This window comes from Cervus elaphus, chromosome 20, assembly GCF_910594005.1.
Source record: "Cervus elaphus chromosome 20, mCerEla1.1, whole genome shotgun sequence".
Lineage (NCBI taxonomy): Eukaryota > Metazoa > Chordata > Mammalia > Artiodactyla > Cervidae > Cervus > Cervus elaphus.
The window spans coordinates 25809834-25825757 of NC_057834.1; the positions used below are offsets into that span (position 1 = coordinate 25809834).

Consider the following 15924-nt stretch of genomic DNA (forward strand, 5'->3'; position numbering starts at 1 on the left):
AGCATTTTAAATTAATATTTATTAGTGATATTAGACTATAATTTTTTTTGTAATGTCTTTCTCTGGTTTTGGTGTCAGACAATGCATTAGGAAGTGTTATATCCTTTTATTTTTTGGAGGAGTTTGTGTAGAATTAGTACTATTTCTTCCTTTATTGTGTAGCAGGATATCAATGGCTCAGAGTTTCCTTTGTTGGAAGGTTTTTAACTACAAATTCAATTTCTTCATATCCAGAGAGATAGATACTAAGATTATTTACTACTTGCTGAGTAAGTTTTGGTACTTGTATCTTTTGTCCATTTGTCCATTTGATCCAAATTGTCAAATTTATTATGACAAAACTGTCCATAATATTCTGTTCATTAATTCTTTCTTCTATTCTCTAGCTCAGAACTCTTCTATCAGGTATCATATTTAGTTAGGCAAAGTAACTCATTTTTCAACTCATTTTAATTCATTTCAGTAAGATCTTAAACTCGATTTACAACTAAAGTACATATGGTATCTACCTAGATGTAGAGAAGCTCCCATTGACTTAAATACTCCTCTCTACCATGGGAACCTGAGTACCCTCCTTATCATGTTCATTAATAAGGAAATATCTTTATCATTTCTCACTTTATTTTGCATTTACAAATAACTCTCTGGACTTATGTTCTTTCTTTTCCCCACTGTTGTTACACAACTTTTCTGTAAAAAGTATCAAAGTGTCAAAAGTATCAAAGTGTGTTAAAGGATAATACAAATTTTCCACTACCCTAAAGCTTACTGAAGTAGTAAAACAAACATTTGAGAACTTTGACCCTGAAGCTGTAATAGCTAACACAAAAATCTAGCTCTCTCACATAGTAACAGTGGGATCTTAGTCGGTCCCTCCCCGGCACTTTCGAGCATCACTTCCTCAGGGACTACTCAGTCCAAATCAGAAGCTCAAACCTTTACTTCAGTTTATAACTACACAGCTATGACCCTGACTATTTGTAGTAATGTCTGCCTCTGTAACTTCATGCTGATTCCAGGACAGCAAGATAGGCTTTCTCCAGTACTCGGCCCAGTCCTGGGCACTTAGTCAGGGCTATTAAATAACCTAGGATTATCCTTTCAATGGTATGTGTGATACGCACTGTAGCCACTAGAGGCTGCCTTGCTTCTCTATTTATTCCCCCAGAACAGACACAAGAGCAGTGAAGATTCAAGATAAATACAACCACAGTAACTTTCACATTTGTCGTTTACTCCAGTGTTCTTGCCTGGAGAATCCCAGGGACGCCGGAGCCTGATGGGCTGCCATCTATGGGGTCGCATAGAGCCAGACACGACTGAAGTGACTTAGCAGCAGCAGCAGCAGCATACATAAAATTTCAGTGATTCCAAAATATCATCCTTCACATGCTACTTACTTTATTATAGCTATGCACATATAATTAAGCACTATTATCATTTAATATTTCTCTTTTTTTTAATCACTTTTTATTCAAATTTAGTGATAAAAAACTTTTTCATGGATGACTCTGTGGGAGAAGGTGAGGGTGGGATGTTTCAAAAGAACAGCATGTATATTATCTATGGTGAAACAGATCGCCAGCCCAGGTGGGATGCATGAGACAAGTGCTCCGGCCTGGTGCACTGGGAAGACCCAGAGGAATCGGGTGGAGAGGGAGATGGGAGGGGGGATCGGGATGGGGAATAAGTGTAAATCTATGGCTGATTCATATCAATGTATGACAAAACCCACTGAAATGTTGTGAAGTAATTAGCCTCCAACTAATAAAAAAATTTAAAAAAAAAAAAAAACAAAAACTTTTTCATGGATGAATCATTTGGAAATCACCTAAAAAAATGAATAACTACTAAAATGTTTAAAATACACATAACCATGTATCAATAAAAGTCATTTAACTTATACCTCTGGGATGTTTACCACACACTGAAAAACAATGTCAAAAATTAGAATATGTAAAAATGTATAAAAAGTTAGATATTTATAAAACTTTACATCAATGAAAAACTTGCACTGAAAATATTACTTGTGGTTATTTTAAGAGTACTAAAACAAAAAAATAATTTTTTAATCAAGAAAACAATTCAAGTGCTTGGAAAAAAGCGATCCTTTATATTTTTATCACTAACATACAAGCATCAATGACTATCCAGATTATTCAGTGAAACATTGCCTGTAAAGACCTAGATTAATGCAAAATTTGGTAAGTAGGAAAATTCCTCAACAATATTAATGGCAAATTATTATTAAATATAAATCAGCAATTGTTAATAATATCTTAGTAGGCACTATTAATATTTCTTCAACATTTTTAGTTGATAAGGAAATCTCTATGCACTGTGGAAGAGAAAGGTACTTACTGAGACAACTGGCCAGTTGATTTGTTAGGGGCTTGGAAGGTCACATTAACAAGTCCATGATTACAGGATATGAGGTAGAACCAGGGAATTACAGATGTGTCATAGGAAGCTGCTGATCAAGGAAAAACTTCTATATCCAACTTCTTACAACTCTCTGAGGAAACATATTTTAAATCTATCTTCAATTTTCATTTTAGAAGTCAGACCCTAAAAGATATTCCCTTTGGGGCCTACTTTGGAGCAATTAGCTTTTTCTGGCTAATGCTACTAAATGACTGACATCAGGTTTGTTTTGCTTTACTTTTAAAAATCTGTCAAATATTCTCAAGATATACGAGTAGTACATTAATTGATAAATGATTATAACATTTGTTGTGTACTACGTACCAGGTACTGTGACAAGCACATTCCTAAGTCCGTGTACTTTAAGTATCTCCTTGACAGAGGAGGCTGAGAGAAGTCAAGCAACTTTTTAAAAGTCTCAAGGCAAATCATTGGCAGGACGGGGATATGAACTGTAGGCTCTTCAACCTAATAAGCACAGTCCTTGAGAGGAAGACCCTAAGTGTGGGGACCGTAACAACAGATGTGTACAATTCCCATTACACAGGAGGAAATACTGCATATAAATAACCCATTTCTAAACATGCCTTTTCCATGCCATTCCCTAATCCTTCCCATTTTTCCATTCCAGAAAGTGGTTCCATCTTCAATCTCTCTGGCAACTCAATTACAATAAAGATCAGCAATCCTTTTAGCTAAGGACTATGAAACAACACTGGTGTCTCTTTTGATACTATTTTCCTAAGATCTGGGATTTTTTTTCCATGCTTTTCTTCAATACACGGCATGCGCATACACACACACATAAATTTAGAATTAAACACTAGGAGCTAATGTTCTGTTAAAAAAAAAAATTCTTCCAATTCTTAGTATTAAAAGCATCAAAAAAGCTTCTACCAAAACCAAAACAAATACCCCAAGTTCAGTTTAGTGGCTCAGTCGTGTCTGACTCTTTGCGACCCCATGGACTGCATCATGTCAGGCTTCCCTGTCCATCACCAACTCCCGGAGCTTGTTCAAACTCATGTCAATTGAGTTGGTGATGCCATCCAGCCATCTCATCCTCTGTCATCCCCTTCTCCTCCTGCCCCCAATCCCTCCCAGCATTAGGGTCTTCTCCAATGAGTCAGTTCTTCGCATCAGGTGGCCAAAGTATTGGAGTTTCAGCTTCAGCATCAGTCCTTCCAATGAATATTCAGGACTGATTTCCTTTAGGATGGACTGGCTGGATCTCCTTGCTCTGCAAGGGACTCTCTGAGGGACAGCATTTGACGTTTAGAAGCGTCCCCATTGTGCAAGCTGTGTATTAAATCACAAATGCTTACTGCGCTCCTAATAGTTTGTTACCGAAGTCGAGACTGTCGGGATATTCGAAGATCCAAGCAGATCCCAACGTCCCCGCTGCACGTTCCATTGGCTCTGTCCCTGTGCCGCACCCAGCCCCCCGGGTCCCGCAGGCACGAGGCTGGGAGGGCGAGAAAGAGGAAGCAAGCCCCCTTCTGATCACCAGCCCTGCCCGGCCCCGGCCACCCCCGCGGGGAAAGCGTCAGCAGCGAGCAGCGCACAACGCAGGAGCGAAGGAAGAGGGGGCGGCGCACCCCGGCGAGCGCCAGTGTCGGGCCGGCCCCTGCCCCCACTTCTCCCGGACTCTACCTGGGCTTGAGCAGGTCAGGCCTGACCTGGGGAACGAGGCCTCGTCAGCGAGAAGGCGGGGTCCGGCTGCGAGTCAGAGCTCCCCTCCCGCGCAGAAGAGAAAGCTCCTAGGCCACCGTCACAACCACCCCGCCCCCCCAACAACGAAACGCCGCTGACACTTACCGGGCCAGAAGCTACTCTCGCGATAATTCACGGGTCAGTCCTCCGTGACTCCAATCCCCGCCCCTACCTCCTGCGACCAATCAAAAAGGAGTGGGGTGGGGCTTTGCCTTTGGGCAGGGCGCGGGGCCCCTCAGTCTCTGCTCGCAAGCGTGGGGAGCAGGCGGGGCGGGGCGGGGAGAGGGGCGGGGCACGTGCCATTAATCGCGAGACCTGGGACCAGGAAGACGCCCGTAGAGCCGGGCTGCTTGCAGCTGCGGCTGAGGTAGTGGCTGCTGCTACCGCTGCAGCCTCCGGACGGTTCGCTTCCGAGCCTGCGCCTGGTCTCCAGGTGAGGAGGCCGGACGTGGCAAGGCCGGGTCTGTGGAAGCGAGCGGTGCCTGCCGAGGCTGAGCGGGGACTCAGGCCGGGGTCTGTCAGAGCCAAACAGGGAGGCGCCCACACTCCTGACAGTGTAGGATGGCGGTGATGGCGCCTGGAGGTGGCGGCGGCGGCGGCGTGAACCCTTTCCTCAGCGATTCGGACGAGGATGAGGACGAAGTCTCGGCGACCGACAAGGGGCGGGCAGGACTTCGGCTGGGTGCCGGGGGCGGCCTAGATCCGGGCTCTGCGGACTCGCTGTCGCCCCGGGACCCCGTGGCCTTGGGGAGCAGTGCCCGAGCTGGGCTCCCCGGGGAGGCGGCGGCGGCGGCCCTGGGGGGCCCTGGGGAAGACCCCGGCCCACCTGTCAATTGATGCGATCGCGGCCCAGCTGCTGCGCGATCAGTACCTTCTGACCGCCTTGGAGCCGCACACCGAGCTGTTAGAGAGCGGGCGCGAGCTCCCTCGGCTGCGCGACTACTTCTCCAACCCTGGCAACTTCGAGAGACAGAGCGGGACCCCGCCGGGGACGGGGGCGCCGGGAGTCCCCGGGGCGACCGGCCTTGGAGGCGCAGGAGGTCGGGAGCCGAGTACGACGTCGGGTGGGGGACAGCTCAGTAAGTGAACGATGGCGCTGTCCCTCCGGCTGGGCTTTTGGGGTGGTGGGGGGTTATTGTGGGGAGGGGGTGCTTGTGGGCCGGTGCTGAGTACTGGGAGCATTTCAGCTAGAGGGTTGGGGCGGGGGGCGAGCGGTGATCTTTTGCCGTGGAGGCCAAAGGATCTGACAGCGACTGTTCTCTCGCTGCCTGCCTCCAGCCCTTGGCTGGACTTGCACCAGCTCCTGGTTCCACTATTGGTGTCCATATCTATTAAATATCCAGAGTTTCTAGTTCACTGGCTACTACATGACTCCAGAAGACTCCCTTGCAACCTTGGTTTATCGCTTTAATTGTTTTTCCATTCTCTCCCGTCTCCTGAACCGCCACTACCTGGAAACAGTGTTCCTTATGTTGTTCCCAGTAATTATTTGACTCCAAGTCAAGAGAGTAAAGAATAGGATATGTTGCTCTCTCCCCGAAACCAGATCCACTTGAAGACCACATTTGGGTTGAGTTGATTACTCAAAAGTTGCATCTTCTACTGCATAAAATTTGTTCAGTTTAAATAAACTCAGTTTCATTCACTTTCAGTTCTTTAATTTCAGTGGGTGTCCAGAATTATAAGAAGTCTAAGGAGCAGAGTAGGCAGGTTCTCCCTGCAGTCTCCTGGTCTCAGAACCTTGTAGGCTTTTTTCTCTTGGTAAGTTTAGGAATTAACTTTTCTGCCTCGTTGTAATCATTGTTAACTGTATAGAGTGGTCGTTTACCTCATTCATCATATATTTATAAGCATTTCTTATGTCTTTAAAACTTACTGCCAACCCTGGAGAAGGGCATGGCAAGCCACTCCAGTATCCTTGCTTGGAGAATCCCATGGACAGAGGGGCCTGGCAGGCTACAGTCCATGGGGTGGCAAAGAGTCGGACACTACTGTGCAACTTGGCACATGTCCTTAATTCAGAAGATTCTTACATTTTAAAATAGAGCCTCAGCCATTTTCTCTGCTGGAACACTTATATAATTACATTAAATTATCCCAATCCGTAGCCAAAAAAAAAAAAAAAAGGTACCGCCCAGGATGCATATTGGAGTCCCAGTACCTATCCTTCTCAAGAGGCATCTTAGATTTTCCCTTACTAACAGTATGAGGTTTTCAATGTGTTATATGAGGCCAACTGAAATTTGCTCACACATGTTAAAATACATGATTTAAAATTGTAGCCAAACTGATGGTTTTTTGTTAGTACTTTTAAGTGGTGCCAGAGACTGAGATCGTCTAACTTCAGTCCCTCAGTTCACTTCAGTTCAGTCGCTCAGTCCTGTCTGACTCTTTGTGACCCCATCAATCACAGCACACCAGGCCTCCATCACCGACTCCCGGAGTTTACTCAAACTCATGTCCATGGAGTCGGTGATGCCGTCCAGCCATCTCATCCTCTGTCGTCCCCTTCTCCTCCCACCTTCAATCTTTCCCAACATCAGGGTCTTTTTTTCGCATGAGTCAGCTCTTCACATCAGGTGGCCAAAGTATTGGGAGTTTCAGTTTCAACATCAGTCTTTCCAATGAACACCCAGAACTTATCTCCTTTAGGATGGACTGGTTGGATCTCCTTGCAGTCCAAGGGACTCTCAAGAGTCTTCTCCAACACCACAGCTCAAAAGCATCAATTCTTCGACGCTCAGCTTTCTTTATAGTCCAACTCTCACGTCCGTACATGACCACTGGAAAAACCATAGCCTTGACTAGACGGACCTTTGTTGGCAAAATAATGTCTCTGCTTTTTAATATGTTGTCTAGGTTGGTCATAACTTTCCTTCCAAGGAGTAAGCATCTTTTAATTTCATGGCTACAATCACCATCAGCAGGGATTTTGGAGCCCCAAAAATAGTCTGACACTATTTCCACTGTTTCCCCATCTATTTGCCATGAAGTGATGGGACCAGATGCCATGATCTTAGTTTTCTGAATGTTGAGCTTTAAGCCAACTTTTTCACTCTCCTCTTTCACTTTCATCAAGAGGCTTTTTAGTTCCTCTTCACTGTCTGCCATAAGGGTGGTGTCATCTGCATATCTGAAGTTATTGATATTTCTCCCGGCAATCTTGATTCCAGCTTGTGCTTCTTCCAGCCCAGCGTTTCTCATGATGTACTCTGCATGTAAGTTAAATAAGCAGGGTGATAATATACAGCCCTGACGTACTCCTTTTCCTATTTGGAACCAGTCTGTTGTTCCCTGTCTAGTTCTAACTATTGCTTCCTGACCTGCATACAGGTTTCTCAAGAGGCAGGTCAGGTGGTCTGATATTCCATCTCTTTCAGAATTTCCCACAGTTTGTTGTGATCCACACAGTCAAAGGCTTTGGCATAGTCAATAAAGCAGAAATAGATGTTTTCCTGGAACTCTCTTGCTTTTTCGATGATCCAGCAGATGTTGGCAACTTGATCTCTGGTTTTTCTGCCTTTTCTAAAACCAGCTTGAACATCTGGAAGTTCACAATTCACGTATTGCTGAAGCCTGGCTTGGAGAATTTTGAGCATTCCTTTACTAGCGTGTGAGATGAGTGCAATTGTGCGGTAGTTTGAGTATTCTTTGGGATTGCCTTTCTTTGGGATTGGAATGAAAACTGAGCTTTTCCAGTCCTGTGGCCATTGCTGAGTTTTCCATATTTGCTGGCATCCCTCAGTCGTGTCTGATTCTTTGTGACACCGTGGACGGCAGCCTGCCAGGCCTCCCTGTCCATCACCAACTCCCAGAGCTTGCTCAAATTCATGTCCATTGAGTTGGTGCTGCCACCCAACCATCTCATCCTTTGTCGTCCCCTTCTCCCACCTTCAGTCTTTCCCGGCATCAGGGGCTTTTCTAGTGAGTCATCTTTGCATCAGGTGAACAAAGTATTGGAGTTTCAGCTTCAACATCAGTCCTTCCAATGAATATTCAGGACTGATTTCCTTTAGGATGGACTGGTTGGATCTCCTTGCAGTCTAAAGGACTCTCAAGAATCTTCTCCAATACCACAGTTGCCTAACTTAGATATAACTTAGATGTAGTTAAACTTCAAAGAGTGCCTTTTTCCATCAAGGTAAATCCAAAGCAGTCTTCTCTCTTGAATATGGAATTTTCTTAGCAGGCGTAACTTCCTTGCTCAGTATTGCAAGATTATCTTCCTTTTCCTGAAACTGGTTTTTCTGTTGCAGACCTTTAAGACTATAAAATGCAACAGAAGAGCAGTGTAACAAAATTGTTAGGCAGTTGGCTTTTGTTTGTTTTAAGATTTTTGAAGTGTCTAATTATGATTTTCATCTGATAAGCTCTTACTACTTCAAGACCCAGCTCAACTGTCATCTTTGTAAATACTTCCCAAACTACCAAGGCTTAGTTGTTTGATTCTTTCATTGTACTACTTTCAAACCTCAACCATAGCCTTTAACTCTTTTTATTTGATTTATTAACAGTATCATTTCTCTCCATTAGATAGTCAGCTTCTTGAGGGACATCTTTTTATTACTCACAGTTTGTATAGTCCCTGGCCTGTTGTTGAACAACTGAATTGTATCTGTTATGTTTTTCTACTGTATAGATATAATGAAATAAGTTATTCCTTTATAACATTATTTTATTTCATTTAAAAGAATTTATTAATCTTTTCAGCCTACCTGATTATGGTGTGGTATCACTGTTTATAGTGAAAATTTCTCTTAAATACTTTTTTGTACAGAAATAGTTATATTTATAATTTAGGCTCTAAACATAGCTGTGTTTTAAAGTTGACTTCTAATTCCTTTGCATTATACATTTTTATAGTTTCTTGAATTAACTTCAGTCCTGTGATCATAAATCAGAGTTTAGCTGTAATCAAATATTCATGTGTAATTGTGCTCTTCCATAGTTTATTTGGACCTGTTTTGGGTATAACTCAAAAGTACGTTATTACATAATATAATATATTTTCAAGTGAATACAAAACAGATGAGCAATAGGGGAAAAAAATCACAGTTATCCATAATCCAGCCAATAGTACTTGCCTTTTCTGTTTTTTCTATGCATATGTTTAAAAGCAAAAATTGGATTAAACTGTCTTTGTAGCTTTATGTTATTTGATAGGCTATAATTTTTACCATCAACTTTGAGGTAAAATCACATACAATAAAATGTGCCCATTTGAAGTGTACAATGTGGTGACTTTTGGAAAACAAATTACTACTACAAATAAAATATAGAACATTTTTATTGTCCCCAGAACACCTTCATTTTCATTTACATTCAGTATCCCAAGACCATCACTGACCACAATAGACAACAGTTTTCCAACCTGGGCCTAGGCACTATTGGAATTTGGGGCCTGATAATTCTTTGTTGTGTTAGTGTCCTGTACATTCTAGAATGTTTTAACAGCATTGCTGGCCTCTGTGTCCACTACATAACAGAAGCAACCACCAGCCCCCATTCCCCAAGTTGTGACAATCAAGAAATGTCACCAGCACTGTCCGAGGAAAGGGAGGGCAAAATTCCCCAAGTGAGAACCACTTCCTTGGATAAGTTTTGCCTGTTTTTAAATTTCATATAAATGCAGTTTGGAGCATATAGTCTTTTCTGTATGGCTTCCTTTCCTCAGTCGAATGTTTTTGAAATTCATCCAAATAATGTTTTTATGTGTAATAGTAGTTCATTCCTTTTTGGGTTTTTCCATTCATCTGACATTTATTTTTTTCCCCATTTTTGGCCTATATGAATAAAGCTGCCATGAACATGCTTGTATAAGTTTTGCAGAGACATATGTTTTCATTTCTTTTGGATAATACCTAGGAATAGAATTGCTGGTTTACATAGTTAGTATACATTTAAATTTGTAAGAAGCTGTCAAACCGGTTTTCCAAAGTGGTTGTATCATTTAAAATTTTCATCAGCAGTGTATGAGAGTTTCAATCTCTATACATTCCCCAAACCCTTGGTATTTTCAGGCTTTTTATTTAACTCATTCTAGTGAGAGTACGGTGGTATTTCATTGTGGTTTTAATTTTTATTTCTTGAGGACTAGTAATGCTGAGGTCCTTCTTTGAGCTTTTGGCCATTGGGGGATGTGTCTACTGCTATTACATATCTTTTGTGCAATGTCTGTTAATAGCTTTTTATTGAGTTGTAGTTCTTTTATATATTCTGAACCCAAGTCCTCCATCAAATATGTGTTTTCCAAGTTTTTTCTCCCAGCATGATTTGCCTTTTCATTTTTTAACAATGTGTCTTATGAGCAAAAGATTTTCATTTCATCAAGTCCAGTTGATTGTGTTTTTTCCTTAATGATTCATGGTCTTTGTTTCCTAAATAAATATTTGTGTATCCTAAAGTTGCAAAATTTTTCTTGTGTATTTTCTTCTGGAAGTTTTATAGTTTCTGTTTCTAAATTTAGGCCTATGATGGCAACATAAAAAGAAGAAATATTTCTGAAATATTCCTCCTATAATTATGCAGACACTTATAGCATGAACTTTAGTATAATTTAAATCCAAATGCATTGTATGTCAAAATATCAATATATTTAAATGTCTTAATACAGTCAGAAAATAGATAAATGCTAAAATAAGTCTGTAAATCTGTGGTTAGTACCATGTTTTGAAGAGTTTGACTAATATTTGGATATACAAATTATATTTTAGAAACTCTGAGGATGAATCTTTCTTTAGGACCAGACTACTGCCGGTTATAAAGGTTCTCTGTATTCAGTTCTACATTGTTGATTGTAGCTAGTTGGGTTATGACTTTATAATACCCAATGAGTAGTTTTTGGTTTATTATAAGCAGTATAAAGATTGATAGTGTAGATTATCTAAAACATTAAATTATTTTTGTTTTTATATATTTTTGATTAATGTATGTCTGGTCTGAAAATTCATAAAACTTCAGAGTAATAAATGTATAGTCAACAGTAGTTTTCTTTATTTAAAGATGTCTAAAAGGCTTCCCTCGTGGATCAGATGTTAAAGAATCCACCTGCAATGTGGAGATCTGGGTTCGATCCCTGGGTTGGGAAGATCCCTTGGAGGAGGGCATGGCAACCCGCTCCAGTATTTTTGCCTGGAGAATCCCCATGGACAGAGGAGCCTGGCAGGCTACAGTTCATGGGGTCACAGAGAGACAGGACTGAGCGACTAAGCACACACAAAAGCAGTTTAACTTTGTAAGATTTACTAAATTGTTTGCCCAAAAGTCTGTTGATCTAAATAATAGTATAGTGGTAATTATAAAATACTTTAAGAAGTCTTCATACTATCTTCTTTTCCTTGACTAAAAGAGTAAGTCACATTTATAAAACATATCAAAGAACTATTGCTTTTTAAGTTTGATGTTTTCAGTGGAAGAATTTAAAATGAGCTCTCATGGAGTCTCAGTGTTTGATAAATTATAGCATCCTTGTGATGTTCCTACTAGGTCCACTTGATAAACTAATTTGATCTTTTGCATGTAACATTACTTGCTTGAATATACACACACCTTAATTATCTATTTTCCCCTGTATTTTTGCCAGTTGAGCCAGTTTGGTTTCCAGTTAGATTGCAAGGTAAAAGTTGTGTCAGTGCCTTTGGCACAACTTTCTTACAAATTACAGTATTTTATCTAGAGTAATGCTGTTCTACTCTGAGTCTTCAAGGTCTAATCAAAATCAGACTAAAATTCCTTAGAATGAGTCAGCTCTGTAGAGACAGTAAGTGGTCAAATAACTTATGCCTTTCAGTGATGAATTTCTTTTATTCTGTATTTATCATGCTTCCAGATGTTCATAAGGCAGCTTATCAGGAGGCATTTATGATTGACTTTAATAATTTAATTTATGAGCCTACAGACTTCTTCACTCATCTTTCTCCTTTTTAAAATATTCTTTCATTGCCCTACCTGTGTTTTCTCAGAACTCTGAAAGAGTACTTACCTCACTGTGCTGTGATTCCCATCTTCCAAAAATTCCCATCTCTTCCACTTAACAAAGTAGTTCCTCCCCGTTAGGTTGGAATTGGGTTTAGTGCTTCCTCTGGCTTCTAACAAAATATCAAGAGAATATTTCTAAAATGTATTAAATTCACTGCTTCTAGCTGAGTGAGACTTGCTACGGTTGTCTGGACCATATTCAGTTCGGTTCAGTCGCTCAGTCGTGTCTGACTCATTATGACCCCATGAACCGCAGCACGCCAGGCCTCCCTATCCATCACCAACTCCAAGAGCTTGCTCAGCAAACTCATGTCCAGTGAGTCAGTGATGCCATCTTACTATCACATCCTCTGTCGTCCCCTTCTCCTCCCGCCTTCAATCTTTCCCAACATCAGGGTCTTTTCTTCGCATGAGTCAGCTCTTCACATCAGGTGGCCAAAAAGTTTCAGCTTCACATCAGTACTTCCAATGAACATCCAGGACCGATCTCCTTTAGGATGGACTGGTTGAATCTCCTTGCAGTCCAAGGGACTCTCAAGAGTCTTCCCCAACACCACAGTTCAAAAGCATCAATTCTTTGACACTCAGCTTTCTTTATAGTCCAACTCTCACATCCATACATGACCACTGGAAAAACCATAGCCTTGACTAGACGGACCTTTGTTGGCAAAATAATATCTCTGCTTTTTAATATGCTGTCTAGGTTGGTCATAACTTTCCTTCCAAGGAGTAAACATCTTTTAACTTCATGGCTGCAATCACCATCAGCAGGGATTTTGGAGCCCCAAAAATAGTCTGACACTGTTTCCACTGTTTCTCCATCTATTTGCCATGAAGTGATGGGACCAGATGCCATGATCTTAGTTTTCTGAATGTTGAGCTTTAAGCCAACTTTTTCACTCTCCTCTTTCTCTTTCATCAAGAGGCTTTTTAGTTCCTCTTCACTGTCTGCTATAAGGGTGGTGTCATCTGCATATCTGAGGTTATTGGTATAGATTCCTAAATTTCTCTCTCTTATGACTGTCATTTTTTACCCATGCCTTTCAGCAGCTTCCAACTTTTTAATTCTTGTGGAAATTTAGTCAGATATTTTCATTGCCTAGAACAGTGACTTCCATATAGTTGGTATTCAGTATTTTACATTGATCAGTAAATTTATTAAATTATGTGATCAGCTAAGTATTATAGGAATCCAAAAGAAGTTTACTGCATATCCTTGAGCATATTATGTTCTTAATGGAGAGGCAAGACTAACACCTGAAAGTCTACAGAATAGTTTTCCGTGGTACAGGTAATAGTGTAAGCATTCAGATATAGAAAAATCATTGTTGATTGTGATAATTGTTGAAAAAGTAAAATTTTAATGTGATGCTCAAGTATGAGTGAAATTTTAATATAAACAGTAACTTTCTTATTTGGCCATATTTAGACTCTTCATCCTGAGTGAGGAAGAGGAAAGGGAAGTGAGGGTAAAGAGAAGATAATATTTATTTTATATTTTTCCTTGTTTAAAACATCATCTGGGAACATGCTTGCCATTATCTGGCTCACGATTAATAAAGTGATTCCATTTGGGTGTTATAAAAATGCATGTGACACTTCAAACCATTATGCTACATAGTTTAAAAGAAAACAAGATAAGAGTATTAATCAGCGAACAGGCCTTTTTCTGTTAAAAACTAAGTTTACACTTTCTACTTTAGAGATGATCTTCAGACTGTATGCTTTTTTGTTTCTTTGCTTGTTTTTTAAGCACCTTTGTTGGAAAAAACCATTCAGGATTGGCGCGGTTTTCATTTTATTTAGTCTATTTAGGTCAAAAACTAAATTTTGTTATTTGTTTTTTGTATGGTGGCTTTTAACTGTGCCTACTATCTTAACTCCCATGGTTTTAGGATGATTAACTGAAAAAGAGCACTTACCTTGGTCTAAAAGTACAGTCCGCTTATATCTAAATTGTAAATTTCGACTGAGAAGGGCCTTAAATATTAATAGCCTATTTTTTCTCCTTTGGGTAGTTGTTTTTATTGGCTTCTATATATATGTACTGTAACTAACTAAACACATACAACACACACATCTGTACTGTAAGAGTTGATGATAAAATGTGGTTTCTAAATTATTTATACTAAAAACATACTTGTTGATACTTAAATAAATTATGTTCTACTGTTTGGCCATATTTTGAACACGATGCCTCTTTGGTTGACTTTTGGGGGATTTTCATTAGTTTAGGATTGATCTGTTTCAACTCCCTTATCATGGGAATGTTTGTAGCAATATTACCATTAATTTTTTTTTGAGATGTAATCGTCATGACATTTTACTAGTTTTAGGTGTCCAGCAAGATGATTTGATACATGTCTGTATTTTGAAATGATCACCACAGTAAGTTTAGTTAACACCCATCATCACACAGTTACAGTTTGTTTGTTTGTTTTTTCCTTTAATGAGAACTTCTGTGATGTACTCTCTGAGCAGCTTTGAAATACACAAAGCAATATTGTTAACTATGGCCACCATGCTGTACACTGCATTCCTAAGACTTATCTTGTTGAAAGTTTGTACCTGTGATTAACATTTAAAAGTGGTTCTGGCCCCATTTCACTGGAGCATGGGAAACTGATAACTCTCCAATTCCATATGTGCATATAGTTTCTACAAACTAAGGAAATCTGCACAGAACAGTCTGAACAAGTTGGATGTAAATTGTCTAATTTACTTTAAAAATAGATTCTTTGGATATCTGAGAAGTGAATACTTGATATGATTGAATACAGCAATGGTATTTACTAAGATTCAGCAAAAGGTAACTACAACAGGATCAAGAGGAATGTCCTAGTGCTGATGTATTTGTATTACAGCAAGCTATGTGACAGATCTCTCACACTGGCGTGAATAAAATAGAGAAATATGAGCTTGGTAGAAGAGTAACTGTGGAAAGTTGTGTGGCTGATAAAACAGTAGTATGTCTGTGCCAGTGTGTACCACCTATACTTTTGAAAGTGAAAGTGAACTTGGCCTATTTTTTAAAGACCACTGAACTTGCAGTACTGATGTCTGATCTTCAGTTCTGCTCTGCCATCTATAGCTCTATTACCTTGGGTTAATTACTTAGACTTTCAAAGCTTTCTTATTCTGTATAAAGCACAGTAATAATTTCTGGCTGGTTACGGAGATTTAATGATGTTCATGTGAAAGTATATATGTGAGAAGACCACAAACACTCATTTGATAGTAACTTCTTTGGTTTGTAAGAAAATATATATGAAAGAGGGGAGACTAGATCATATTTGCTGATGATAAACGACTGAGAAAGATAGGTGATATCTGACAGTACTGGTTCATAGCGTTAAGCAGGAGTAATGGATATCTGTTGGATCATAGAAAAAGCAAGAGAATTTCGGAAAAACATCTACTTCTGCTTTAGTGACCATGCCAAAGCATTTGACTGCATGGATCACAACAAACTGTGGAAAATTCTAAAAGAGATGGGAATACTGGACCACCTTACCTGCCTCCTGAGAAATCTGTATGCAGGTCAGGAAGCAACAGTTAGAACTCGACATGGAACAACAGACTGGTACCAAATTGGGAAAGGAGTATGTCAAGGCTGTATATTGTCATCTTACTTATTTAACTTCTGTGCCGAGTACATCATGCAAAATGCCGGGGTGGATGAAGCACATGCTGAAGTCAAGATTGCCAGGAAATATATCAGTAACCTCAGATATGCAGATGACACCACCCTTATGGCAGAAAGCAAAGAGGAACTAAAGAGCCTCTTGAGAAAGTGAAAGAGGAGAATGA

At 40.2% G+C, this 15924-nt stretch overlaps 1 protein-coding gene and 1 pseudogene across 14 annotated transcripts in view; one reads left to right on the plus strand and one right to left on the minus strand.

The window, feature by feature from the left end:
• The window catches only part of LOC122677062 (GPI ethanolamine phosphate transferase 1-like), a 30332-nt gene extending 25943 nt beyond the window's left edge, over positions 1 to 4389 (minus strand). For 10 of the 14 annotated variants that reach the window (XR_006335705.1, XR_006335706.1, XR_006335707.1 and 7 more), the window contains exons 1-2: positions 4078 to 4210; positions 2362 to 2515 (exon numbers count right to left, since the gene is read on the minus strand). The gene's annotated coding sequence lies outside the window, so the exon portion shown is untranslated. Of the gene's footprint in view, positions 1 to 2361; positions 2516 to 3749; positions 4023 to 4077; positions 4211 to 4242 lie in introns of those variants that run through there. The other 4 variants (XM_043876816.1, XM_043876814.1, XM_043876813.1 and 1 more) reach the window with 4 other exon arrangements.
• Positions 4390 to 4474: 85 nt separating this feature from the next.
• The window catches only part of LOC122678322, an 87988-nt pseudogene continuing 76538 nt past the window's right edge, over positions 4475 to 15924 (plus strand).